The sequence below is a fragment of the Chiloscyllium punctatum genome, chromosome 2 (genome assembly GCF_047496795.1).
Source record: "Chiloscyllium punctatum isolate Juve2018m chromosome 2, sChiPun1.3, whole genome shotgun sequence".
NCBI lineage: Eukaryota > Metazoa > Chordata > Chondrichthyes > Orectolobiformes > Hemiscylliidae > Chiloscyllium > Chiloscyllium punctatum.
The window spans coordinates 109,972,754-109,998,734 of NC_092740.1; the positions used below are offsets into that span (position 1 = coordinate 109,972,754).

General features: G+C 38.9%; 1 protein-coding gene across 1 annotated transcript in view; it reads left to right on the forward strand.

The window, feature by feature from the left end:
- LOC140487787 (receptor-type tyrosine-protein phosphatase delta) overlaps positions 1 to 25,981 on the forward strand; it is a 2,436,480-nt gene that overhangs the window by 1,023,877 nt on the left and 1,386,622 nt on the right. Inside the window, exon 6 of the mRNA XM_072587053.1 lies at positions 17,138 to 17,179. The gene's annotated coding sequence lies outside the window, so the exon portion shown is untranslated. The remainder of the gene's footprint in view (positions 1 to 17,137; positions 17,180 to 25,981) is intronic.

The following is a 25,981-nucleotide window of genomic DNA, read 5'->3' on the forward strand; positions in this document are numbered from 1 at the left end:
AAATGCAGTAGTGCTTATATTTTCCCCTGTACCCATGTTGTGTGTGTGCAGGTGTGAGACACAATGAAAGACACAAGGTACACAAATCTTCATTCAAATTTCCACCACTAGGAAAAAAGGAAACACCTGAGTGGCCAGTGACAAGCAGTGCCCCTCACATCAAAGGGCAATGCTGTGTGATCAAACAGTAAAGGGGACACTCCTGTTTATATCTGTCAGCCAGGATTCCCTGATTGGACAAGATTAACAGCCCCAATCAGGGATATTCTGTGTGGTCCACCCAGCTGACTGCATTCTAAACACTACAGCATCAAGTTGATGTTCTGCAATCCTCCCACCCTCTTCAAGGACAAAATACCGCAGAAGCTGGAAATACAGAAAGGCAAAATGCTGGAAATTTGCAACAAGTCTGGCATCATCTATGTAGAAAGAAACAGGAGGTCAATGACCTCAAAGGTCACTAAGCTGTCTGGCTAACTCTGTTTTACACTCCACAGATGCTGCCGGAATTGCTGTGAATTTCCAGCTTTTTCTGTTCGTGTTCTAGCTTTTAAGTGGTATTTTATGTTTATTAAAGTATGTTGTCTCAATCAGTCCATTTTGTTAATTTATATTTTACAAAAAAGCAGATTAAGGCAAGTTCTGTCCCTTTTAACTGTTCAATGATTTTTTTTTGCTGTGCATTGAAATTGGATGAACATGCAGGCAGGTAAATTCCACACCCCTGGGAATGTTGCAAAATATGTATTTTCTCATAAAGCGTTTGGAACTGCATTATTGCACATTACAAGCACAACCCACCATCATCTTAGTTCAAGGCTGACCACTATATTTGATGATCACATAATTCAAGAGAATTTTGTTTCTGTGAGTGGACTTAAGCTGTTCCAGGATGTTGGTTCAGCCCGCGTATGGATGATTATGATAAAAATATTTCATTTTGAAGATTGAAATGAATTCAATGAAATTAAACAAAGGAGCTTGTTGTTGAAATCTGCACTAGTTATTCATTTGATATCAACAATGGATAAGAATGTTAGTTCAGGGGCAGAAACAGAAAATAGTTGCACTTTATTAGGATGGGGCATGGAGGTATTGTCATATTTTGGGTAAGAGGATTGGATTATGAACAGAGATGGACAGATATAACCCATTAGGCAGTGTTCTAAATGGTCCGTGAAGGACTGATAGTAATAGTGAAGGAATCATTCTAAAGAATGATTTGGAGGAACAGGTGTTGGACTGGGGTAGACAAAGTTAAAAATCACATAACACCAGGCTATAGTCCAATGGCTTTATTTGGAAGCACTAGCTTTTGAAGCGCTGCTTCTTCATCAGGCGATTGTAAAAAACAGTCACTGGACTTGAAACTTTAACTCTGCTTTCCGTCCATCTGCTATCATATGCTAGGTTTCTCCAGCAATTTCTGTTTTTTTGTTTCAGCATCCACAGTTTTTGTTTTATTCTTATAATCCCGAAACCTTGGTTAATGTCCTGGGGACATGTATTCAATGGCAGATGATGAAATTTGAATCCAATGAAAATCTGAAATAAAAAGCTAGTCTATTGGTGACCATGTTGAATTTTGTAATGAACCATCTGGTTCATCAATATTTTTTAAGGAGGGAAAATGATGTCATTATCTAATCTGACCTACGTGTGGCTCCAGGCCCCATAGCAAAGTGCTTGACTCTTAACTGCCTTCTGGGCAATTAGGAATGGGCAATAAATGCTGACCTAATCCACCCATACCCCATTTACAAATTTTTTAAAAAGTTGCAATGAATGTTGTCTTGTTACCTAAATAAGCTCTTCTGTTGAGACTAATTTGTATCCTTCACCACAAATTATAAGAAAGCTGCTAGATCGACATAATAAACCAGATTGCATTGGTTTTCATGATGGAAGACATCTGTAGCATATCAGAATTTCAAGAGAGTTATGGGGTAGGTTTAAGATAGTGGTCATCACTAAGGAGAATGAGCCAGAAGCCGAAAGATCTGAAGGTGGATAAATCACCCGTACCAGATGTCTTGCGCCCCAATGTGCTGAAGGAGATAGCTGAGGACATTGGGGATTCATTGATGGTAATCTTTTAGCAATCACTGGAGTCAGGGAGTCCCAGAGGACAAAAAAATGGCTGATGTAGTACTCCTGTTTCAAAAGGGAAGGAGGCCGAAGGCAGTAAGTTACAGGCCGATTAGCCTGACCTCGATTGTTGGTAAGATTTTAGAGGCCATCGTTAAGGATGAGATTGTGGAGTACTTGGAAGTTCATGGTAAAGGAGGGCTAAATCAACACAGTTTTGTCAAGAGGAGGTCATGCCTGACAAACCTGTTAGAATTCTTAGGGAAGGTAAGAAGCAAATTGGACAAAGGAGAGCCAATGGATGTAATCTATTTGGATTTCCAGAATGCCTTTGACAAGGCACTGCACAAGAGACTGCTAAGTAAGGCAACAGTCCATGATATTAGGGGCAAGATGCTGATGTGGAAAGAGGATTGGCTGTCTTAGGGATTAAGAGATCTTTTTTAGGACTGTAGCTGGTGATTAGTGGAGTTCCGCAGGGGTCAATTTTGGGACCACAACTATTCACATTATATATTAAGGAACTGAAGTCATTGTTTGCAGATAACACAAAGGTAAGTGGAGGGATAGTTGTGTTGAAAAAGCAGAAAGACTGCAGAAGGACTCGGACAGGCTAGGAGAAGTGGTAGATGGAATACAATGTGGGATGTGTGAGGTCATGTACTTTGGCAGCAAGAGTAGAAGGTAAAATGGAAAACCTGAAGCACAAAGGATTTAGATTAGATTAGATTAGATTACCTACAATATGGAAACAGGCCCTTTGACCCAACAGGTTCACACCAACCCTCAAAAGAGTAACCCGCCCAGACCCATTCCCCTACCCTACACTTCATGGCCAATTCACCTGACCTGCGATCTTTGGATTGTGGGAGGAAATCGGAGCAGCCGGTTAGGAGTTGTAGTTTGGGATTCTCTTAAATTAACACACAGGTTCAGTTGACAGGAAGGCAAATTCAATGGTTGCATTCATTTCAAGAGGGCTAGAATATTACACCAGATATATACTTTAAAGCTTACAAGGCTCGGTTCAGACCATATTTGGGATATTTAGACAATTTTGGGCTTTGTGTAAGGAAGTATTGCTGGTGTTAGAAGGGATCCAGAGGACCTTTACTAGAATGGACCCAGGGATGAACGGCTTGCCATATGAGGAATGGTTGAGGAATCTATTGGAGTTTTGAATGATGAGGGGGAATCCGATTGATTGTTATACAATACCGAGAGGCTGAGATAGTGTGTGTGGAGAAGAGGTTTCCACTAGTAGGACCCAAGGGCACAACCTACACTGAAGTGATGACTGTTTAGAACTAAGATTAAGTGTAATTTTTTCAGATAAAGAATGGTTTATCTGTGGAACACATTGCCACAGAAGGCTGTGGAGGCCAATCCATTAAGTGTATTTAACACAGAGATAGAAACATTCTTGATTCAGGTTATGGGGGGATCAGGGTTATGTGGGAAAGGCAGGAGAATGGGGTTAAGGAACATATCAGCCATGATTGAAGGCTGGAGCTGCCTTTATGGGCTGTGTAGCCTAATTCTGCTTCTCTGTTTTATGGTCTTATGATGGGAGCATTCTGTTACAGCACTATATTACCAATATCTATCCCATTGACTTGGCTTTAATTCCTCTTCTTTTCACATTCAGTGATGTATGAAGCAGAAAACTTAAAACTGTTTCAATAGGTAGTTTTCTTGTCGCTAGTGTGTAACTTGAGGCGTGCCATTTCACATCATGCACAGCTGACCTGGAAACTTTCCCATTCATACCAGTCTTACCATGAAGTGTGTCTGAAGGTTTTACAAACTGATAATCAATCTGCATGTTATTGAATATTCCTTTCATGGCCATTCATGTCCTGCTGCAGGACTTGAACAAAGAGCTTCTGGCTCCTAGACAGTGACACTATGAATTGAAATCCAAGACCACGCCTTTACCACGCCTTAATATACATAAGATATAAAGTTGAAAATAGAATAGTCAATATTTAATTTCATTTAATAATATTCTGGTGACATGGATATTCCAGACATTTGTTTATGTATGATATCTGAGAGACAATGACATTCACGGGATTGCAGCAAATTACAGGTTTACTTGTTGTTTCTGTTTTTCTGTGGAAAATTTGCAACCGTTCAGTGAAACTCATGCACCAAAGACTACAACATTTGTCTGATATATTTGAATATAGCTTTAAAGTAGTTTCCAGCATGTTCTGTAATGACAAAGTTGATGAGAGCTGAATGAAGCATGAGGTGATAGTGTTAGTGCTTTCATCAGCTCAAGATCCTCTCTTCCAGAATAGAATCTGCTGGAATATATATTAGACATGGTGTTGGCAATCATTTGCATTCTTATAGTACAGAGTATGACATATAAAAAACAGGATTCAGCTGGGAATTGGTACCCACTGGACATTCATTCTGCTATTTTAATGTTAATGTCATAGTAATATTTATAAAGGAATATTAGGCAGCAAATGTGTTAAACTTTACTATTCGTGTTTCTGTTTCTGATGGATATGCTATATTTAAATAGAAAAGCAATAAATAACAAAGTTTAATTTGTTCATCTCCAAGTCCTGCACTCCAATCCTTGTAGATCTATAAAGTCCAGTATATCCAGTGTTTTCTTTACAAAAACATTCCCTTGTCAGATGTGACATCATTGGCTAAACAAGGTTAAAGCTTCTGGTCAATAACTTATCATCAGAACTAGACATTCAGTTGAAATGTTAGCTCTACTTACTTCACTGATGTTGTTCGATCTCCTCTGCATTTCCAGAATTTTCAGTTTTTAATTTCAATACGTTCAATTGTTTTTGCTTCATAACCTTCAAGAATGCATTTAAGAATAATGCTTTCTTACCATTCCTTGTTCAATTAAAAGATGCTTTCAATATATTAAAGGAAAAGAAAAAATTGTAATTGTTTTTTTGGTTGAAAATCCATTCAGATAAAAAAAAATGCCTTGTTTGGTGTTGCTGAATAGCACACTGCAATCAATAATAAATTACGTGAACTGCTATGATTTACAGTTAACAGATTAGTACTATTGGGCTATCATTCATATACACAAATTATATCTGCAACAAATGATAACATCAGAATCTGGCAAAATGAGCCTCCAGCATTAAGAAACTCAAATCAGAGTAATAGTATTGTTTTTTTGTCTAAAATGTTTAACTTTTTAAGTGACCTTTTTTTGAATGGATACTCTATTCAATGTTGATTTGAATAATGCTGCAAATATTTCTACATTTTTTACATTTGCTTATTGGTTCTGACCCTATCAGCAGTCTTTAGTTTGTTGAGTGGGTACAATTATGTGTCATAGTTGACCTGTGGCTCTGATTGCAGAGAGCTCAGCTCACATACAGCATAGACACTTTTGTATGCATTGTGCTGATAACTACTGAGGTTCATTTTCCTCTTGGACGATCACAGTAAGAAAAACTCCAAACCTGTAATTGCAAGAGATGAGGACAGCTAATATGCTTGATTGCATTTTAAGCCTCAGTGCAATGTAATGAAATATGACTGTTCAAAAGAAATTAGAAGTGTGATCCCTTTCTTGCCTTTCCATATCTTTGCTTAAAATCCTGCATGGTGGCTTTTTATGTTCATCCATCACTGTTAATAGACAATATTTTTTAAATGCACAATTAAAATCTAATTATAATATCAGAGGTATAGTGCTTTTATTTTTAGAAGTGCAAGTTTTTGTTTTTATTAAACTTGATAATCAATTGCGTGAACTTATTGTCTGTCTCCATCAATGTTTGAAATCTTGCTCGTTATTACTGTAGCAAGAGTTTATTCTGTCTGCATTTGTGGAAGTAATAACAGTTGGAAGAGAAAGCTATTTTACCTAGGAAATTGAACTACCACCAGATCACTGCTGTAGCTGATTGCATAAAAGGTATGGGCAGATAACTCTGAAGATAGATCTCCAAACTTGATCGAGTGCAAATGGATGGTGTTACTCCTATTGACTGGGTTGACACCAAATAAAATATATCTGACAAAAACATTGAAGTTTCTTTACAGCTGTTATCTTCCTTCTTTTCAATGCTCTGTTCCATTAGTCAGTGAGGCAAATCAAATGTCAAAGTAACATGAAAATGCAATTTTAAAATTCCATTGATTTACTGATGTTCACAACATACAAAGAATTAATTAATGCCCATTGAAAAATTAATGTTTATGAGTTCATAATTATTTAATGATGCATTTTTTGTGCAGTTAGCTGCAAATCTTATTCCATTTGGTCCACGTTCTCACAAGAGCGTGTGTGTTGTCAACAGTAATTTATATCAGTGTCCTTCATAAGGGGTGGGTTGTGAAAAAGGGAAAATAGGCCATGAGAATGTATATAGAGAATGTAGGGAAAAATATACAGGTAACCACATGTTCATGCTCTGGCACATGGATAGAAGTGCAGTAAGCCTGCTAATATTTGATTACAATACAGCCAACTAACTGCAACAGACAGACTGGGCTGATTTTTCACTATGGAGTGAGGATCCTAATTATTTTTGTATCACAAACCTACCTCCAGCACTGAAGAGGGTAAATTGAAATTATTTGCATGGATGAGCCTTTAATCAAGGTGAACAGGCAACATGTTTCCTGGAAATTTGAAATAAGCACATATTTAGACACAGAATACCGCGCTTTATCGAATATATTTCTTGCAGCTTTCCACCCGTCTGATGAACTTATAAGTTGCTGTTTGGCATGTGACTGTGAGTGTGGCACACTGAATAAGAATTCGTGTATCAATAGTACAATGTAACAAAGTCTCCAAATGATTTCTCTTGTGCCCCACTTTCTGGAATTGGAGTGTTTTTCTCAGCTGATTTGCATTGATGATATGAGGCAGCCTGAACCGAGGAAGGATAAAAGATTCCTGGCAGCTACCTCGAAAACTGTCAGATGTGGACAAAGCCTGTGCGGAGGCCACAGACCAGTTTGATGTTGTGGAAGTGGAAATCCTCCCTCTTTCTGGACTTTGCTGGGTGTTTTGATGATAGAATATGATTGGACACGCATGCTAAAATGTGCGCATGCTTGTTCCTTGGAATGAACAGCACAGCAAGAACCTGCACATGGAGTATTTTAAGATGGAGAGCCTGTTGTACTGCAGCTACCACATGATTTTGGATAACCAGGAGACTCTCCGACTCTTGCTTCCTGCTACGGAGATTTTGAAGGATTGCACCTTTTGGGTGCAATTGTTATCAAGTGGGACTTGAATCCAGAACTTCTGGACTAGAGATAGGCACACAACCTTCTGCAACACATAGTCTTAAAAAATATAATTGAATGGATTAAATTGTTAGATTTATTACAATAATATTTTTGCAGATGTAACTTTGGATTCCATCAAAGGTGTTCATTGGTAATGCAGCATTCAGGACATAGATAGCTAATGTTTTGAGGTGATGTGGAGTTCTTTTGGAGTCAGGAAAGTGAGAGTATGATACCAAGATCAGGCATCATTGAATTCAACCTGGAAGGACGATGAAAGCATATTGCTAAGTTGAAAACCATTATTGTTAAACTTTTTGAGAACTATGAATTCATATCACATTAGCCATTCTTTGGTATCTCTCAGAGCTGTCAGTCATTCATATGAATATGACTAGATCACAGCTTGCTGTCAGGTTGGAGCCTGGAGTGCTTGTCGTGCTCACGTAAATGATGATTGTCAAAGTAAACAAATGGAAAAATCCTATTTTAAATGAATTATTTTCTTAAAAGGTAGACTTGTGCCTGTCAAAAGTAACTGATATTCGGGAGAATGATCAGATGTTTTTTTAAAACCAACTGAGCACTCCTGAGGTGACAGTTGTATGTGTGATTTTAACAAGTTTGTGTAAAATGTATGTAATACATGCAGTAGAGTCCCAAGGTGATAATGGATGGAGAATGATTGATAATCTCAAAGGCAGACCCTACTCTACTCAGGAAGGATTCTCCCAGAATTAAATTGCCATGTCCAGGTCAGTTTGCAGTAAGTTCAGGAATGATTTATGTTGTATTGTTAAGCTAAATAGAAATTGCATTGAGCACATTGCAGAATACTGCAGATGCTGATAATTCAAAATAGAAACATAAAATGCTGTCAGGCAGCATTAATGCTATGGGAAGGATAGAAAGGGAGGCAAGAGAGGAGGGGGAGTGGCGTTTTGATAAGGGATAGCATTACATCTGTTCTTAGGGAGGATATTCCTGGAAATACATCCAGGGAAGTTATTTGGGTGCAACTCAGAAATAAGAAAGGGATGATCACCTGAGTGGGATTGTATTATAGACCCCCGAATAGTCAGAGGAAAATTGAGAAGCAAACTTGTAAGGAGATTTGTTATCTGTAAGAATAATAGGGTGGTTATGGTAGGGGATTTTAACTTTCTAAACATAGATTAGGACTGCCACAGTGTTTAGGGTTTAGATGGAGAGGAATTTGTTAAAGGTGTATAAGAACATTTTCTGATTCAGGATGTGGATGTACCTACTAGAGAAGGTGCAAAACTTGACCTGCACTTGGGAAATAAAGCAGGGAGGTGACTGAGGTGTCAGTGGGGGAGCAGTTTGGGGTGAGCAACCATAACTCTATTAGTTTTTAAATAGTAATGGAAAAGGCGAGACCAGATCTTACAGTTGAAGTTCTAAGTTGATAATTTTAGGCAAGAACTTTCAAAAGCTGATTGGGTACAGGTGTTCACAGGTAAAGGGGCAGCTGGAAAATGGGAAGCCTTCAGAAATTAGTTAACAAGGAGAGTCCAGATATAGTACATTCCTGTTTAGGTGAAAGGAAAGGATGGTAGGTGTAGGGAATGCTAGATTACAAGATAAGTTGAGGATGTGGTTAAGAAAAGGAAGGAAGCATATGTCAGGTATAGACAGGAGAGATCGAGTGAATTGTTCGAAGAGTATAAAGGCAGAAGGAGTATACTTAAGAGGGAAATCAGGATGGCAAGGAGGGGACATGAGATAGCTTTGGCAAATTGGGCAGCACAGTGGCACAGTGGTTAGCACTGCTGCCTCACAGCGCCAGAGACCCGGGTTCAATTCCCGCCTCAGGCGACTGACTGTGTGGTGTTTGCTGTTCTCCCCATGTCTGCGTGGGTTTCCTCCGGGTGCTCCGGTTTCCTCCCACAGTCCAAAGATGTGCAAGTCAGGTGAATTGGCCATGCTAAATTGCCCATAGTGTTAGGTAAGGGGTAAATGTAGGGGTATGGGTGGGTTGTGCTTCGGCAGGTCGGTGTGAACTTGTTGGGCCGAAGGGCCTGTTTCCACACTAATGTAATCTAAAAAAAAGGGTTAAGGAGAATCCAAAGGATCTTTACAAATACATTAAGAACAAAAGGGTAATTTGGGAGCGAATAGGACACCTCAAAGATCAGCAAGGCAGCCTTTGTGTGGAGCCGCAGGAGATGGGACAGGTACTAAATGAACACTTTGCATCAGTGTTTACTGTGGAGAAGGACATGGAAGATATAGAATGTGGGAAACAGATGGTGCCATCTTGAAAAATGTCCATATTACAGAGGAGGAAGTGATGGGTGTCTTGAAATGCATAAATGTGGATAAATCCCCAGGACATAATCAGGTGTTCCCGAGAACTCTGTGGGAAGTTAGGGAAGTAATTTCTGAGCCCCTTGCTGAGATATTTGTACCATCGATAATCACAGGTGAGGAGTGGAGATTGGCTAATGTGGGACCATTATTTCGAAAGGGTGATAAGGACAGCCAAGGAACTATAGACTGGTGAGCCTGACATCGGCGGTGGGCAAGTTGTTGGATGGGATCCTAAGGGACAGGATTTACACATTTTTGGAAGGGCAAGGACTGATTAGGGATAGTCAACATGGATTTGTTCATGGGAAATCATGTCTCATCAAATAGATTGATTTTCTGGAAAAATAACAAAGAGGATTGATGAGGGCAGAGTGGTAGATGTGATCTATATGGACTTCACAAGGTTCCCCAAAGGACACTTGTTAGCAAGGTTATATCTCATGGAATATAGGGAGAACTAGCTATTTGGATACAGAACTGGCTTGAAGGAGGGTGGTGGTGGAGGGTTGATTTTCAGACTTGAGGCCTGTGTCCAGCGGAGAGCCACAAGGATCAGTGCTAGGTCCACGACTTTTCATCATGTATTTAAATGATTTGGATGTGAGCATAGGAGGTATAGTTAATAAGTCTGCAGATGACACCAAAATTAGAGGTGTAGTAGATAGTGAAGAAGGTTAGAGCTGAAAATGTGTTGCTGGAAAAGCGCAGCAGGTCAGCCAGCATCCAAGGAACAGGAGAATCGACGTTTCGGGCATAAGCCCTTCTTCAGGAAGGGCTTATGCCCGAAACGTCAATTCTCCTGTTCCTTGGATGCTGCCTGACCTGCTACGCTTTTCCAGCAACACATTTTCAGCTCTGATCTCCAGCATCTGCAGTCCTCACTTTCTCCAGTGAAGAAGGTTACCTCAGATTACAATGAGATCTTGATCAAATGGGCCAATGGGCCGAAGAGTGGCAGATGGGGTTTAATGTAGATAAATGTGAGGTGCTGCATTTTAGGAAATCAAATTGTAACAGGACTTACACACTTAATGGTAACGTCCAAGGGAGTGTTGCTGAACAAAGAGACCTTGGAGAGAAGGTTCATAACTCCTTGAAAGTAGAGTCACAGGTAGATAGGATAGTGAAGAAGGCATTTGGTGTGCTTTCCTGTATTGATCAGAGCATTGAGTATAACAGTTGGGAGGTCATGTTGTAGCTGTACAGGACCTTGGTTAGGCCACTTTTGGAATATTTCTTATCAGAAGGATGTTGTGAAACTTGAAAGGTTCAAAAAAGATTTACAAGGATGTTGCCAGGGTTGGAGGATTTGAGCTGTAGGGAGAGACTGAATAGGCTAGGCCTGTTTTCCCTGGAGTGTCAAAGATTGAGGTGACCGTTTAGAGGTTTACAAAATCATGGATAGGATAAATAGACAAAGTCTTTTCCCTGGGGTGGGAGTATCCAGAACTTGAGTACACAGGTTTAGGATGAGAGGGAAAAGGTATAAAAATGACCTAAGGAGCAACATTTTCATGCAGATGGTGGTGCATGTATGGTATGAGCTGCCAGAGGAAGTGGTGGAGGCTGGTACAATTGCAACATTTAAAATGTATCTGGATGGATATATGAATAGGAAGGGTTTGGAGGGATACTGTGTCGGCCAAGTGATGGCAAATGGGACGACATTAGGTTGGAATATCCGTTGGTATAGATGAGTTGGACCGAAGGGTTTGTTTCCGTGCTGTATGTCTCTAATGTCTCAACTCTATCCATAGAAAAAGGAAGTAAGTTAACTTTTCAGGTTTATGGCCCTGGTTTGTTCCTCAACCAATTCAGTGAAACAGACAATTCTGCCATTTATTTCATTCCTTCTTATGGGACCTTACTGTACATGCTTTCCTCCATCAGAACAGTTATTGCACTTTAAATCATAATTGATGAATTGAAAAATGTTTTTGAGCACCTTGGAGTCATGATGGTGCAATTTAAAAAAAAAGCTTTCTTCCTTCTTCCACAGAATCAGATTTCCTTGCCCCTGGTCACAACAATCACCATCATAGAATCCCAACAGTGTGGAAACAGGCCATTTTGGCCCGACAAGTCCACACCGACCCTCCAAAGAGTATCCCACCCAGACCCATTCCATATTATTCGACAGTTCCCCTGATGAATGCACCTAACCTACACATCCCTGAACACTATGGACAATTTAGCATAGCCAATTCACCTAATTTGCACATTTTTGGACTATGTGAGGAAACCAGAGCACCCAGAGGAAACCCACGCAGACACAGGGAGAATGTGCAAACTTCATAGAGGCAGTCGCCTGATGCTGGAATTAAACCCAGGTCCCTGACGCTGTGAGGCAACAGTCCGAACCACTGAGCCACATTGCTGCCCTCATCTGTACCCTACTGTTATTGCTTTAGATTTTGTTCACTGCTCATTGCTGAACCTACTCATGGATATTTAGTGTCAATTCCAGTTGCATTCAGCTTCAGAACTCTTTATAGCCTTAATTCAAAAATGAATAAAACAGGTGATGTGTGAGTGACTTCCTTAACGTCAAGGCAGCATTTAACAGAGTTTAGTACCAAAGAATCCCAGCATAATTAAAGTCAATGAGAATGAGAAAAAAATCTTTCTGTTATGCCTGAAACATCGATTCTCCTGCTCCTTTGATGCTGCCCGACCTGCTGCACTTTTCCAGCAACACATTTTTAAGTCCTGATCTCCAGCATCTGCAGTCCTCACTTTCTCCTTATTGAAGGCCAATCAGCTCAGTCCAACCACAGAGAAGGGTGAAGGTGAAAGAGAAGCGCAGTGGTGAAATGGTTTTGACCGTCTTTGGACAGGAGGAAGAGTGCTGCTTCGGAAGCTGTAGGACTGGGTTGTTTGGTTTTGGTCTGTCTAGTTATTCTCCAGTTAATGAATATTGAAAGTCCTGAGAAAAGAACCCCAGTCAATGAGCAATCCAGAAAAGTCTCCAGACATCCACAGAGGTTGTTTACATTGACTGGTGACTTGAGGAGTATTATAGGAGTGTTTAATCACCTGTTCAAAAGGTCCCCTTGAAAATATATTGACTTCCAATCAAACATTTCCAAACTGAGGGTTTCGGACAGGGGGAGAGGAGTGATTAGGGTGAGAGATTAGTGATATGGTCACAAAGCTGATTTGTTTTTCATCTATTTGCATCAGATTTATCTTCCTTCTTCAGTTTGTTGAATTATTATGACAGCAATTCTTTTAGGTGTGTGTATATACATTATGATTTCTGCAATAGAACAACCCCTTTCCCTTCAGGCAGAAGAACCTGCATGAGCAGACTGAGACTGAGCTTCATCGGCTGTACAATAGAAAGAGAATACTTTGCATATTTTTACTACTTACTGTCCTGAAACGGAATGTTTGCAAACCACTGTTTTCGACTACTCTGATAAAAAAAATTAGGAATGGCATATCCAATGTGCAACTGAAAGTTGATTCATACATTCTTTTTGTGTGCTATGGAAAGAAGATTCCTAATTATTTTGCCGTTGCCTCAATGTGAATGTTTTAACAAAAATGGAACACTTTGTTTTTTTGTGACTATGTGGACTCAATCCTTCTGCAGGTCAGCAAGAAGAACAGGAGCAGGAGGAGACCATTTAGTCCTTCACACCTACTCTCCCATTCATTAAGATCAAGACTGATCTTCAACTTGAACACCATTATCCTTCACTCCCACATTATCCCTTAATATTTTTAACATTGATTTCTATTGATCTCTGTCTTGAATATGTTCAACAACTGAGTCTCTACAATACTTTAGGATGGAGAATTCTAGAGATTTGCAACCCTTTAATATGTGAAAACATTCCCTCACACTTCAGTTCTAAATGTCTGCCCTCTATCTCGATATTGTGTCACCTGGTTCTAGACACTCCCACCCAAGGAAAACAATCTTTCTGCATCCACATGTAAATCCCTGAAAGAATTTTGAATGTTTGAACAAAATCAACTCTCCTTCTTCAAAATACCAGAGACTTTCAGCTCAATCTGTTTAATTTTCTTCTTGGACCAAACCCTCCATTTCAGCAATCAGTTTGGTTGACCTTTGTTGCATCCACTGTGTGGAAAGTCCATCTTTCCATCGGTAAGGAGATCACAAATGCACACAATACTCCAGGTGGTCTGTATAATTGCAGTTGGCTTTGTTTACTCCGAAATTCATTTGCTCTTCCACAAAAAGATTGCTCAACATCATAAGAAAGAGGAGCATAAGTAGATCATTTGGCCATCCGACCTGCTGTGCCACTGAATGACATTGTGGTTGATCTGATTGTGATCTTATATCTATTTTGCTCTCTGACCCCCGACCCCCAATGGTTTGCTGCCTTACAAATCATAACCTGTCTCATTCAGCCTTGAATATAACTCGATGAACCAGTCTGACCTGTTTTGTAGAAGAGAATTCCAAAGAATGACTACTCTCTGAAAGAAGAAATTCTTCTGAAGCTGTATCTTAAATTTTTCAATTTTTTTTATTTTTAACTCATTTTCCCTCGTTCTAGATTATGATGTGGGAGAACAAAACATCTCAGCATTCACTTTTCTTAATCCGTTAGGATCTTATGTACTCAAGCACATCAGTGCTCATCATTCTAAATAGGTAGATGACCAACGTGCTAAACCTTTCCCCCTGAAACAATTTCATCATTTCAGGGATCTGCCTCGTGCAAAGATCTCCTTCCTTGAGGTGATGAAAATTGACACATTGGTTTTCTGGGGTTTTGGCAATGTATATTGGACAAATGTTTCAAGATTTCCCTATGTATTTGATCTCCCCATTTGTGATTTAGCAATTCACTGAAATATTTCCAGAATCTACAGAATTTTGGAAAATTCCAACAAATGTAATTTCTATCTCTATTTCTGCAGCCATTTTTGTGACACTGGAAGCAATTCAAAGAAGTTATGTGGAACTGATATCTGGGATGATTATGTTGTCTTCTGTGCAATTATTGGATAGGTTAGACTTGTATCAACTGGAGTTTAGGAGAGTAAGAAGAGACTTGATTGAAACATATGAGATATTGAGAAGTCTTGGCAGAGTGAATGTGGAAGGGATGGTTCATTATGAGAGAATCTAGAACTTGGGTTCACTGTTTATAAGTAATGGGTTACTCATTTAAGATAGAAATCATGATTTTTTTCCCCCTTAGAAGATTGTGAATCTTTATAATTATCATCCTCAAAAATGGTGGAAGCAGAGACTTTAAATATCTTTAAGACAGAGGTTATTGCGGGTAGACAGTAAAATTGAAGAACTTTCATTTTGAAATTTTGCTAAGTGAGGCAATTTGGTGAATCTTATTGAGTAGCAGAGAGTACTTGAGGGGGTTGAGTGGTTTATTCTTCTACCTAATTCTCATGTTCATAAGCCTTACCTTTTATCCTATTTTCCCATTCTTTTGCACACAAATTTGTCTCAATCACTTCCAATTATTTAAGTTTACAAGTTTAAAATGTCAGTTTCCAGTGTTAGAATGTTAGATTTTTCACCATCAAGCTAAATGTAAAATTAAAGCATGCTCTGATCACTCTTAGCTAGAGGATAGTTTGCTGTATGGTCATTTTTAAATTCTGCCACATTATGTGGACTTGTTGGGCTAAAAGGCCGTTTTCCATACTGTAGGGAATCTAATCTTTCACATTTGGTTGAGTTTTAAAACCTGCTCTCTCATTGACTTCTGAGTTTATTATTCTACAAACTGTTCCATATGCACTTCCTAAACTCATCCTTCAAGCTTCCTTTGCCAACTTTCCCCTCTCCAAGGCACCAGTATCCTAGGTTTGGACTCCAGCTCATTACCTCTAAGTTGAACCCTTCAATTGGAAGACTTTGATTATGTAGGTACCCATCATCTCCCAAAGCTGCAATGCATCACCTGTTTAATTGTTTTGCATTTAACTAATAAGATTTAATGTTTAGAAATATTAATGAAAGATAATACATTATTATGTCATGATGCTTAACTTTGTCATGTTGTAATTACAAAGCTTACTTCTCCCCAGGACCAGTTTAGACTATTGACCAGTTTATCAAAAAAGAAAACTTGAGATTCACCAATCACCTAATTGCTCACCAAAGTAATATTATCAGACTTAAATTCTTCACTGTTTGAGTCTCCAGTTTTTTGACAATGCTTTGGTTTGCACCAAATTGCTTCACTTAGCAACATTTCAAAATGCAAGTTTACTGGAGCCTTCAATAGCCATTGAGAAGGTTGAAAAAAACAAAATCATGAAATATGCATGAGCAGCTGTTTACCTGTTGTAGCATTTTCTTTTGTTCTTTGTGATTCAAAAGATTCCAAAAGTTGCAGTGATGAATACTAAAGCAAAATAATGTTGATGCTGGATATTTGAAGTCACAAAATGCTGCCATTTCTCAGCAAATTCTAACAGCATCCATGGCGATTTCAGGTTGTTGATGTCTCACCAAATTTGGAAAAATTAACATGTTCAGTAAGTGAAAGGCATGGGTGGAGTAGGAAGAAGAAGTAAAAGGAAGATCTGTGATAAGAAGGACTGGAGGAAAGATTAAATAACAAAAGTTTCTTGACATATTATCAAAAGGAGTGGCATTTGGACAAATGAAGAAATAAGTGATGTCTCTAGAAGAGATATTAACTGATAGATCCAGACGAGCTGCCATTTGAAAGCTAAGAGATGGAAATAAGAGGAAAAGTGAAGATAAACAAAATTGAAGTGCAAATAAAAATAAGAAAAGGATTAAAGTTGTAATCTAAAATTATTGAACTGAGTCCAGAACTCAGTGAAGTGCTGAGTCAAAAGATGAAATGCTGGTTCCTTGAGGTTAAATTGATCTTAATTGTCACACAGCAGCAAGCCAAGGATAGAGAGGTCATTCTCTCCATGCTCTTATTTTGACCATCCTGGGACAGAAGCTATGATAAGTGAGGGTCAAAAATAAGTAATTTGAAAAAAATGCCTCCCTTTTTCCCTGTATTGCTTTTTACAATGAAGCCGCATTTAAAGGGCTGTTGTGATTATTTTTAACCTTAAACTGTTTTTGTCAGAGGAACTTTTTCTTAATCAACACTAAGATAATCATTTTCTGCTGTTTTTTTTAGATACCCTGCAATTAGACATGTTAACTGACAGATATCCTGAGTTGCAGTTTACAAAAAAAAAGTGAAATTACTGGTTAGACTGAGCTGCTGAGTTGATATTTTTAATGTGTATTCGATGGAAAGCCAGGTGTTGGAGATGACAGACGCATATCCTCTTTGTCTACATCTATGTAGAATGCAGTATATTTTGTGCAACATCAAATCCAGCCATTTTCATCTTTATTCAAACACAGGGGCATAGAGTTGAGAAGGTTCTGCGCTGTTATGTGGAGAATGAAAGGATTTTTCCAGGTAATGTAAAAAATTTTGTAATTTTCTTTTTTTGTTTTCCTTTTTAGATCTCTGTTCTGGGACGACAGCAGAATGTACCTTGGGGGAAGGTATGTTTTCTTTAAAATCTTAACATCTAGCCATGGTAAATAACGATTTTCTTTATAATTTTAAGCAATTTTTGTTTATTGTCATGGCATATAAAATATGTAACAATTGAGGAATAACTTATTTCAGAACCCTATCTAACTGAAAAGGTCACAAAATGTAATGACTTCTAATACTTAATATCCATTGCAAAGCAATAGCCTTTTCTTCAATCAAAGGGTGACCATGGGTCATTAGGATGAGGCTGAGATTTTGGGTAAACGTACAAGTGAACTCATGTCGCCATGGAGTGAACTGAAAATAAAACCCATAAGGTCAGATTGAGTAATTGCTTCATTGGATTAATTTCGTCTGCATTTAGTTTTACGGTAGTGACAATGCAATAGGTGGTATACATCTTCCCAGAATTGTCAGACTCAGGACAGTTTCTTGTTTGCTCTCATCTTCATTACAGAGAAAACTATACTTTGCCTTTGCTTATAGTGTCACCCTTCTTATTTTGTGATTTTGCCATATGGGTTTTGACAATCGTTGTCCAGATTTCCATTTAATAGAGCTCACATATGGCAGAATTCACCTCTCTCTTGCAATTATTGTTTATTGTCATTAAATATCAAAATGAAACTATTGGGGAACAACTGTTTTTCAGAATCCTTTCTAACTGAAAATCTCACAAAATGTAATGAGTTTTATGGTTTCATATCCATTGTAAAACAATGGGCTTTTCTTAAGTCAAAGGCTGAAGATTATAGGTAAACTTAAAAGGAAACTCATTGATTAAGCCAATTATTTCCTCCTCATGTTCCGGTCAATTTTGTGCAGTTGCCAGAAATATTGTCAAAAAGCAACAAGCTTGCGTAATACTTTTCTTTGTGTTCTATGCCAAATTCACGAAGGAACTGTTCTAATAAACTTACTACGTGGCAAATAAGGGTCAGACTGTGATGACTCATGTTCTTCATCATGTTATGTGCGTGATTGTGTTATATGCAGGTGAAGACTATGCGCAATGACTCAACCAAGTCTGAAAGATTAGATTCCCTACAGTATGGAAAAAGGCCTTTTGGCCCAACAAGTCCACATCAACCCTCCGAAGAGTAACCCAACCAGACCCATTTCCCTCTGACTAATGCACCTAACACTATGGGAAATTTAGAATGGTCAATTCACCTGACCTGCACATTTTTAGACTGTGGGAGGAAACCAGAGCACCCGGAGGAAACCTACACAGACACGGGGAGATTGTGCAAACTCCACACAAACAGTCACCTGAGGCTGGAATTGAACCTGGGTCCCCGGCGCTGTGAGGCAGTCGTGATTAGCACTGCTGCCGAACGCTTGCAGGAAGACATATTGATGTAACTGGAGAGTTTTCATGCAAACTGTATCTGACTACTTGATGAACAGATTTGTTTACAATTCCCCCTTTTATATCACTCCTGCACAAATATACCATCATGGACAGATATTGTGGCCAAGCTTTCTGGGCTGCTCTGGAATCTCCAGGAATTGAACATCCAACACGCTGTAGCATGCAATGTGAGGGAGTTGTGAGAACATTTAAAAAGTGTTTATGAAATATGAAAATCGGTGGAGTCATAAAAGGCTCTTTGGTTGACAGTGAAGCACCATCCAATTGGCTCACAAGGCTCTTTGATTTCTGATTTATGTAGGAAGACAATGCTTCAACAATGGCCAAGGAAATGGGACATTATGTTGAGGTTGTATATGACATTGGTGAGTTGATGTGTTTGGATGTGCAGGAAAATCTCTGCTGGATGTGGAAGGATCCTTTGGGGCCCTGGATGGAGGTGAGCAGGGTGGCATGGCTGGGACTTCAAGTTATAAAGAAAGGCTGGATAGGCTAGACTGTTTTCAGTGGATGTCAAGAGGCAACCTGATAGAAGTGTTTTTATTGACAATCTAATCATTAATGAAAGAAATAGAGTCTGTTGTGTGAGCTCCCACTGCAAATTTCTCAAGAGTTACTTAGTATTCTTGGATGGATTGTAGTGCAGAGAAATCCACTGAACAGAATACCACAGTGACAGCTATGCCCGGTTTGTAAGTCGTCTTTCAAAAACAGATACAATATTTGCTGGTTTGGAGGTACTAGTATTGCACTGGGTTGGGCAAAGTTAAAAATTACATAACATCACGTTATAGTCCAACAGATTTATTTGGAACACTAGCTTTCAAAGCGCTGCTTCTTCTTCAGATGGTTGTGGAGCAGAATCATAAGACACAGAATTTATAGCAACAGGATTGCAGTGTCATGGAATGTAATATTAAATAAATTTAGCTTAAGTCTTTCATCTTTTAGAATGATCATATTCGTTTTGGTTCTTTCATAAGGAAAACCCAGAACTTTATAAAAGTTACATTCTCAAGATAACTTTAATAGTAGGTGCCATCTCAGCTCAGGGCGACTGGCTGTGCGGAGTTTGCACATTATCCCTTTGTCGCGTGGGTTTCCTCCAGGTGCTCTGGTTTCCTCCCACAGTCCAAAGACGTGCAGGTTAGGTGAATTGAGCATGCTAAATTGCCCGTGGTGTCATGAATGTGTAGGTTAGGTGCATTATCCTTGGGGGTTACAGGGATAGGGTAAGGGGATGGGTCTAGGTGGGATATTCTTTGGAAGCTTGGTGTGGACTTGTGCTAGATGGCCTGTTTGCACAATGTAGGTAATCTACGTTTCTATATCGGTGAATACTCCCATTCACACAGGATTTGAACATATGGCGGGGCCAGTCGCTTTCTGTGGGTTCGTTCTCAAGAAGGGAGATCTGAAGTCTGCAGTGATGACTGAGGGAACAGGTGCATTCGACACTGTCGGTGCAGGTGATACCATTTCACTGACATTCTGTTTGAACCGAGCATAAAATACATTGACTGAATCAGGGAGGAATGTCTTTTTTCTGCTATTCTGTCCTGATTCATTTTGTAGCCCGTTATGTCCTGTAGACCTTCCCACACAAAACAGGTGTCCGTGCGGTAAGTTTGGGTCTCTAACTTAGTCTGGTATGGCCTCTTGGTATGTCGAATGGCCTTACGAAAGTGGTACCCAGTAAAGGTTAGGGATGTCTGAGTTGAACGCCACGTGTTTCACAGTGGTTCCTGGTTGCGGAGCATACAGATTGACTTATTTGGCACACAATCATCTACACACTTGCTAATGAAGTCTGTGATAGTGCTAACATACTTGTCTAGGTTGGCCACTGAATTCTTTAATATGGACCAGACCACTGATTCCAAGCAGTCCCACAGAAGTTTTTCTGCTGCCTCAGACCAGTACTATACTACCTTCTGTACTGGGCTTTCACATTTCAGCCTCTACTTGTAAGCTTGGAAAAGGAACACAGCATTGTGATTTGATTTTCCAAAGTGCAAATGGAGTATGGAGCGGTAGGCATCTTTGAAGGCTATGTAGCAACGTCAAGGATGTTCAGCCCGCTGGTAGGACTGGAAACATGTTTATGGTATTTTGGTAGCATCTTCTTGAGGTTGACATGTTTGAAGTCACTGGCTACGATGAGTAATGTCTCTGGGTATTATGTCTCAAGTGCATTTTTAGCAGACTAAATTGCATCCAGTGTACTCGTCACTTCCACATTGGGTGGTGATGTAGACTGCAGGATGACAGAGGTGAACCCATGCAGCAGGTAGTAGGGACAGCACTTCATTGTTAGATATTCTAGTTCCAGGAATCAGTCTCTCACCAGGGCCACCACATCCGAGCACCAGGAGGTTTTGATTCGAAGGCAGACTCCACCACCCCTTGCCTTACCCAAGGATGGCATGCCATCAATGTGATGTGTAGAGAAACCTTCAGGTTGGAAGATGCAGTCGAGTGTGGCAGGAGTGAGCCATGTCTCTGTAAAACAGAGCACACAGCAGTCCCTCAGTTCCCTTTGGAAGCTAGACTTATCTTCCACTGGAAGTCTGTGGTTAGTGGGGTCCTGCAGGAGTTGATTATAAGACCCTTGGTATTTGTGGTTTATATGAATGATCGAGACTTGAATGTCGGAGGGTTGCTCAGTAAGTTAGTGGACGACGCAAAAATTGGCAAGGTAGCAAATAATGAGGAGGATAGACGTGAAGTGATGCACTTGAGCAGGAAAAACAAAGTAAAGAAATATGTAAGGAATGATAGGACCCTTGGAAGCACCAAGGATCAGAGAAAATTTGGTGTGTATGTAGATTGGTCCATTAATGTAGCAGGACAAATGGATAAATTGATTAAGAAGGCGTATGGTATATTTGCCATATGTGATGGGATAAGCCTTTTCTGATGAAGGGCTTATGCCTAAAACATCGATTCTCCTGCTCCTCAGATGTTGCCTGTCCTGGTGTGCTTTTCCAGCACCACACTCTCGACTCTGATCTCCAGCATTTACAGTCCTCGCTTTCTTCTAATTTGGTATACTTGCCTTTATTAGTCATGGCTTAGAGCTTAAGAGCAGGGAGGTTATAAAACGTTCGTTAGGCCACAGATTGAGTATTGAATAAAATTCTAGAATCCACATTATAGGAGGAATGTGATAGTGTTTGAGAGGGTGCAGAAGACATTTGCTAGAATTTTGCCTGGACTGTAGAGTTTCAACTCGGAAGACATTGTGGACAGCCTGATGTTGTTTTCATTTCAGCAGAGGAGATTGAGAGGGAAATGATGCAGATGTATAAAATTACGAAGGGTGTAAACAGGATAGACAGGAAGAAACTTTTCCTCTTGATGGAGAGATCAATGACCAGGGACATAGATATAAGGTAAGGAGCAGAAGATGCAGGGGAGATGTGAGGTTTATTTGTTAATCTAGTGGGTGATGGAAATCTGGAACTCACTATTTGTATGAATGGTAGAGGCAGAAACCCTCAGAACATTTGAGAAGTATTTAGATGTGCATTTGCGATGCCAAGGCAAACAGGTCCATGGGCAAAGTGCTGCAAAATCAGATTAGAAAGTCAGGTGGTTGTTTTTAACCAGCGTGGATGTGATGAGCCAAGGGGCCTTTTTCAGTGTCGTAGATCTGTATGACTCTACAACTCTATAAGAAGATCTGAGACCTGGTCCAAAATATCAACGAACAGCCCATAATGCACATAATATAGTTTTAGCAGTGTCTGCTTGCGAAGTGCTACAAATTCCTCTTATCTCCTTTTCCTTGAGAAAGTCATAAGTTTTATTTTTAACTGTGAGTTGCTCTGTGGATTATGATACTATGGAAGCTCAATGTTCTGCCAACGTTGCTGCTCCCCTTTGGATCGTATGTCACTTGGGGCCAGTGCCATCTGCCACTGGCTTATCTTTTGGAGAAACAAAACCACTGGCACATGTGAAAAGAATAAAGGCTAACATTAGAACCTACATTACTCACCTCAAAAAGATATATTTCATCGATCATGTTTCCGTCAAAGTTAAAACTAGATGGTGACTGTGTGGCTCTCTGATGTAAAAATCGCTGCTGTTTTATGCAGTTGATCAAAGTGGTGATTTGTTCTGAAAGGACGATCTTAGTATGTAAAGGATCAATGCAGCATTCTGAGGATGAAAGAAACGATTGTCATGTCAAATGTGTGTTTTAAAGAAATGTTTAAAATGAAATCCTGTCAGGCAATTTGACATGAAGAAATGGGAAATTGCAAAACCATCTTTCTCTGGCAAGATTGTGTTTTTGGGTCACAGGTTTGCATTTGGGTAAAGATAAAATAATTATTTGGAATAGTAATTCTAATATTTAGCAGTACTTTTCCATATTGCACTGTGTTGATAAATCCACTGGTCCAAAATTCAAGAAACAAAATTGGAAATAGATTTGCATGAAAGGTGAAAGATTAGGTAACACACAGATTTTTAGAACCTGTTACAACGATCATTACGAGGCTTGCATTTTTGCTGACTATCTTGAGTTCTTGTATCTGTAGTCATTGATAGTTTGAAAACCTTGTTTCCATATCTACGTAATCTGTCTCTTATTTGAATGGTGGTTTTTATTATTCAACGTTGGCCAAACATTTTTGTCACCTGTGTTGTGGTATATTTAAGTGCAACTCCAGAAGTCAAGAAATACCAGGAGGTTTGAAGGACTTTTCAAGGAAATAATCAGAAAGAGTAAAAATACACAGCTGTACAGCAGTTTTAAGTTGTTTTTTTTTCATTAAAGTTTACTTGACTACTTTCTTCCTCTTCTTTGTTCTCTTTCCCCATTTTTTACTTTTTAACTTCAGTTTTAGTTTACGTCTACCTGCTCAGCTGCAAGCTGAGATATTGTCCTTCTTTCAGATAAGAGTTGAAATCAAATGTATTGCATTCTGTCTGTCAGTGAATATTTTCAAATCAGAAACAATGCCCAGAAGAAAGTGGCATTTGGGATGGTCATGAAGGGATTTATTTCAGTTAATCAAATGCCACAAGTCAAAACTTGGGCATGTTTGTAACACATTTATTTTTGAAGCTGATTGTTGATAAACAAGTTTGTCAAGAAGTGTTCACTAAGGATTCTGTTGCAATCTAAGTAAACAGCACAGGTTATTACTGAGCTACTGTGCTTAATGAGGTGACCACAGCGTGGCACACTGCACATGTTTTTCATGGACAATTTGTTTAGCAGAAATTTAAAGTTAACAACTTGGGTCTCACACAAAATTGATGTGAGTTACTTTTGCTAGATTTTTTTTTTAAATTGATAAACCTAAACACAGTGTTGGTTATGAGAAGGATATAGCTTCAGTAAGTTTCCAGGTGCTTCACTTTCATTCATTTAACGATCTGAAACTTCAGTGCTTATGTGCAGTGTGCATCACATTTTAATGCAATGTTTACTATTTGTTTGGCTTTGCAACAATAACCAAACCAGGCCTCAAGATACTGAGAAATGGTGCAAAAGCACCAAAACTAACATGAATGCATTCCCAAAGTAGAAGCTTTGGTGAAAAATATTTATAGCTCCCCCTTGAGAATAGCATACACATATATTTCATTAATTGCAAGAATCCGAACTTCAGTAAAAATAAATTAGCATTGTTGAAATGTTTAGGAGAAAGTGAGGACTGCAGATACTGGAGATCAGAGCTGAAAATGTGTTGCTGGAAAAGTGCAGCAGGTCAGGCAGCATCCAAGAAGCAAGAGAATCGACGTTTCGGGCAGCGTTGTTGAAATGTTTACCAAACATATGATTTTGGCATGACCATTTAGATACTAATTGTTATGACTTTGAATGATAGTTTGTGCAGCCTCCCCCAAGGAGTTTTCTGATATTTAACTCATTCTACAGACGTCAGTTGACTCAATGGCAGCAAACAGATAAATGTCAAAACAATGACCATACATTAACTAGGGTGAGAAGATCATGTTCTGCCACATTACGAAAATAAATAATGCAATAACAAACCCAATCTCACTTGATTATTGAATGAGTGTTCCTGCTCTTTGTGTTCTTGAATGAAAGGTGAAAAGATCACACATTAATCTGATCAACTATGATCACAGATTATTTTTGACAAAAGGCAAGTCAAATTACTGTCTGAGCTCTTGACCTGACCTGGTTAGAAACACTCAAATGATGTATTGTCCCTCCTTAGATATTTATTCTTGATTCTGTTTTCAAATGATTTGCCATGAACTCCTTTTTCGTCAATGGACTGGCATGCAAAATTCCTTTTTTTAAAGGCAGTTATAACATAATGGTTCATATATACTTTAAAAAGGTGTTTTCTTATTCTTACATAATGTTAATTACAATGTTACAGAGATCCCTACTGCTGAAAATTGCTCAGTATTTGCAACTTACAGCTTTATTGTTGAGTGTCAAAATCTTTGTCAAAATCTTTTGCTGTCTGATTGAATTTCCAAATTCCAGCTCCCACTTATACTTTAGAACCGTTGTTAACTGCTAAATTTGTCAATAGTTGAAGGTTTCATTAAGTGGAAATTCATGAACAATGTCAATTGGTGTAATTAATAGCTGGAATTACACAAGCAGAGGTTTGAATGTATACTTCTTAATGGTCTGTCTTCACCCTCTGATCCACCTGCTCAATCTGATACACAAAACACTACAGATGTCACTTCACTTTTTTTATTATTTACAAAGTTTAAAAAAAGAATGCACAATTATAATTGAACCAGCAAAAATGTAGAAAAGCTTAAAATTGCCAATGGTTACAGTAGTCTGAAAATACCCAAACTCATTTGATCTCAGAAGCTGAGCAGTCTCAGAACTCATTAATACTTGGATAGATATCTGTATCACTGTTGCCCAAGTTTCCTGTTCTTGAGAGTTGGGTTTAATTGCAAGGTGGTGTCCAGCATTTGAGAGTGTTTCTTCTGGCCAATGGTAGTGTCCCTAGCTCTAGAGGTTTGTCAAAGCATCTCCAAAAGGATTGATTAAAATAACTAAAAATCACTATCATCGTGAGTACTATTTCTGTGAACACCATTGTGAAAGAAAACATTCTCGATGACATTCTGAATGAAGTCTGTGCAATTCCATTGTAAACATTTTTCCCTATCATTTATATTTTCAGTGCATGAGTCACTGATTGTAATTAACACAATTTGACTATGATAGATTTGGGTGTACTGCATGCATGCAATTTGTCAGTAAATGAGTAAAAGTTTTGACAATCTGTGTGATGGGTATCATTATCAGCTTATTGCAGTTCTAATACCTTTCTATTCTGTCATGAAGGAAGATAAAAAAAATGCAGACCTAATCCAGCTGTTTTATTGGTCAATTAGTTTTTAATTTTCCAAAAAGAATGAACCCAGATGCTATCCTGCCTGAAGTTAGGTTTATGTCATAAAA